This window comes from Neomonachus schauinslandi, chromosome 12 (genome assembly GCF_002201575.2).
Source record: "Neomonachus schauinslandi chromosome 12, ASM220157v2, whole genome shotgun sequence".
Lineage (NCBI taxonomy): Eukaryota > Metazoa > Chordata > Mammalia > Carnivora > Phocidae > Neomonachus > Neomonachus schauinslandi.
The window spans coordinates 77151795-77155416 of record NC_058414.1 but is presented as its reverse complement, the minus strand read 5'-3'; positions in this window follow the sequence as shown (position 1 = coordinate 77155416).

Genomic DNA, 3622 nt, shown 5'->3' with positions numbered 1-3622 from the left:
GTGTATGTTAAAAAGAAGGTAGGCACTGATTAATTTTGATCTTGTTAAGTTAAATGTGCACGTTACTTTGTAGAATACCCATTAACAATAAAAATAGAGTAACATTCAAGTCAGTACTGGAGGGAAAAATATGATTTAAGAAATGCCACGAGAAAGCAGGAAGACAGGGAAGAAATGAAGATCAAATGTATCAGTATTTTTATCGGTAAATACAAAATACAAAAATTAAGGTTAAATATATCAGTACAAGTAAATGTGAGTGGATTAACCTCCCCTTCACTCCCACACACAGAGCTAAAACATAAACAATTGGCTATATGTTACCTACAGTAGATCATTATAAACCTGGAGGTCACAGGTTTATTTTAAAGATGGTCATGTAAAGTCAGATATTTCCCTTTTTCTTCTCCCATAAACCATTTGAAACAATAAGGAGAATAAAACCTAAAACTACAAATACCAGTTTGTTCATTTCTTTTAAATTAGGTAGCAACAAAGACCTTAAGTTCCCAAAGTGGAGAGAGGGTTGGCAAAGCAGTAGTCAGACCAGGAGTAGGAAGCAGGACCTTCCATCAGCCAACCTCAGAAAGTTATGAAAGCCAATCCTATCCTAAATCCCTTGTTGGCTGCAATTGAAATGTGCTACCCAAACTGTTTTATGACTTCCTTGGATTCTCTTCCAAGAGTTAGAGGAGTCAAGGCTAAACCAGGAACCATACGATGAAGAAGTCACATTGGGCAGAAGCCCCAGTGGGAAAGCAAGTATTATAAAAATTCTATATTGTCTATATCCATTGGGGTCATAAGGAAAATTCTTGCTAGCCTCAAACCCTTGCCTCTCCGTTCTCTCAGTGCAGGACTGGCTAGATAATTTTTAAGGTCCAATGCAAAATGAAAATGTGGAACTTTTTGTTTGGAATTATTAAAAATTGTATTAAAAAATTTAAAAATACTCTGCTTGGTGACAGAGTATTAAACCAAGCACAGAGACTTTCTATGCAAAGGATGTTGTGCTACCATACATGTTGTATGTCTGTGAAACCTTGCCTCAATGGAACTCTTTCCCAGAAAAAACTCACCTCCTTAAAATATGAAATAAAGAAGAGTCAACAGAGGGTTTAATTGGAGATACTACCACAAAATGGAAGGAAGGGAACAGGAAAACAAATTCATAAAAGCAAAACCTTCATCAGAAATTGTTGTTATGAAACACTAGAAAACTGTCAAGCTTTCACCACGAAAAACATAAAAAAGAAAACTGCCACTCTGGAAGAGTATGGGAAAAACGGTGAGGCACTGGATAATGGAAACCAAATTGGCAGAGTGAATGAAAACAGTAAAATAATATCATCATGTGAATCAGTGGTTCTCAAGCCTGGCTGTCTATTAGAACCACCTGTGGAACTCTTAAGTCCTACCAGTGCCCCAAATCCATGTCTGTGGGTTTCTTTTTAATAGTCTGGGCTGGAGCCCAGTCATTGGTATGTTTCAAAATCTGCACAGGTGACTTTAAAGGGCAGCCAATGTTGAGAGCCACAACATAACTGAAGGAAAAATTAGAAGGCAGGGAAGGCGATGATCTAATAAAAAAACAGTAGGAGGCAAAGGAGAAAGAAAATGGGAACTGCTGTCAATGCACCAATTTCCTTATTTTATTAGCTGAAGATAACAACTGTAAGCCTATAAACCAATTAATGTATATATAACTATATCAGCACAAATGCAAAAACTAAGAAATATATTAAGGTATTAAAAGTACCTAAAATAAGTTGGAGAAGGAAATGGAGGGGGGTACAGATAAAATATATTAATAATTTTCAGAAGGAAATTTAGAAATATATCACCCCAAATGAACATGATAAGTTTAATACATAAAGTTATATAGGTAACAAGTAGAAAAGCATATAACACTTCTCAGTTTTCAGGAGAAACATATACCAAAAACTAAGAAAACAGACAATAGGATGAATAATTAAGATATGCAAACAGAGAAGATGTCAAATAATTTAATAGGACTTAGACCACCATACTAAATAAGTGATTAAAAAGTTAAATATAAAAGGATGGATAAAGAAAATCTAGGCAACTACAAACAAAAAAAAATATTTTCAATAACAGCTAAAAGATAATGTAGGTAAGAATAATTTAACATAAAATGTGCACAATTTATCTGAAGAATTATAAAAAGCTCTTCAAGAGACACACATACCCATAAAGTCTAGAATATTTGAAAAAATGGAAATGTACTACTATGCTCTAGATTACAAAGATGCAATTCGTGAAGATGCTAATTCTCCCTGAGTTAATAAATAACCTAAATAGTAAAATGCTAGTAAGAAATATCAATGGGGGCGCCTGGGTGGCTCAGTCGTTAAGCGTCTGCCTTCGGCTCAGGTCATGATCCCAGGGTCCTGGGATCGAGCCCCACATCGGGCTCCCTGCTCGGCAAGAAGCCTGCTTCTCCCTCTCTCATTCCCCCTGCTTGTGTTCCTGCTCTCGCTATCTCTCTCTGTCAAATAAATAAATAAAATCTTAAAAAAAAAAAAAAAGAAAAAAATATCAATAGGTCTGTGCTCATTTATGATAAATGGAACCTCCTTTTGCCCATCACAGCCACTGGTCACATACCCATTCTCTTCACCTCCACCCCTAAACCCCAAGGATAAAAAATACCCAGAGATCCAATGTTTTAAAATACAGACATTTTGGGGCACCTGGGTGGCTCAGTCAGTTAAGCGTTTGACTCTTGATTTTGGCTCAGGTCGTGAGATCGAGCCCCACGTTGGGCTCCGCTCTGAGTGGGGAGCCTGCTAAAGATTCTCTCTCTCTCTCTGCCCCTCCCCCCCCAAAATAAAGCTCACTGGTGTTCATTATTAAAAAAAATACATTTTATGAAGCCACTATCATCTGAAAAAAAACCATAAAAGACTAAATAATAAGCAATATTGAATAACCACAAGTTTACTTCTTTACCTTCAACCCATAGACTAGGAAGGCTAGGGCATTTTATGCCATTCTTTTACTGAAGTTGCATCAGGTCTCTGTAGAAAGCATCTATAAGCAATAAATGCACCTCACATAAACCTCATTGGCTATGATACTGCCACTGTGCAAAGCTTTGTACAAAGCATCTAAAAGCAAGTAAAATACAGTGGCTAATTGAACATAATAAAAAAATAAAAATAAAAGCAAGTAAAAATACTAAGATAATTCAAATATGGAAATGTAGGCAAATTTTTTTTGAAAAGTAAGTAAATTTTTTTTTTTTTAAGATTTTTTATTTATTTATTTGAGAGAGAGAATGAGAGAGCACGTGAGAAGGGGGAGGGTCAGAGGGAGAAGCAGACTCCCCGCTGAGCAGGGAGCCCGATGCGGGACTCGATCCTGGGACTCCAGGATCATGACCTGAGCCGAAGGCAGTCGCTTAACCAACTGAGCCACCCAGGCGCCCCCCGTAAGTAAATATTTTAATACATTTATAGCTAACATACTATTTCATGTGCTAGTTTATAAAAATTTTGTGTGAGGCCCTAGGAATCAGCAGACCTTTTTGTAAGAGGACTAAAGGAAAAAAATGAAAGACAATGATAATGTTTCATTTCATATATTGTATTCCTTGAGT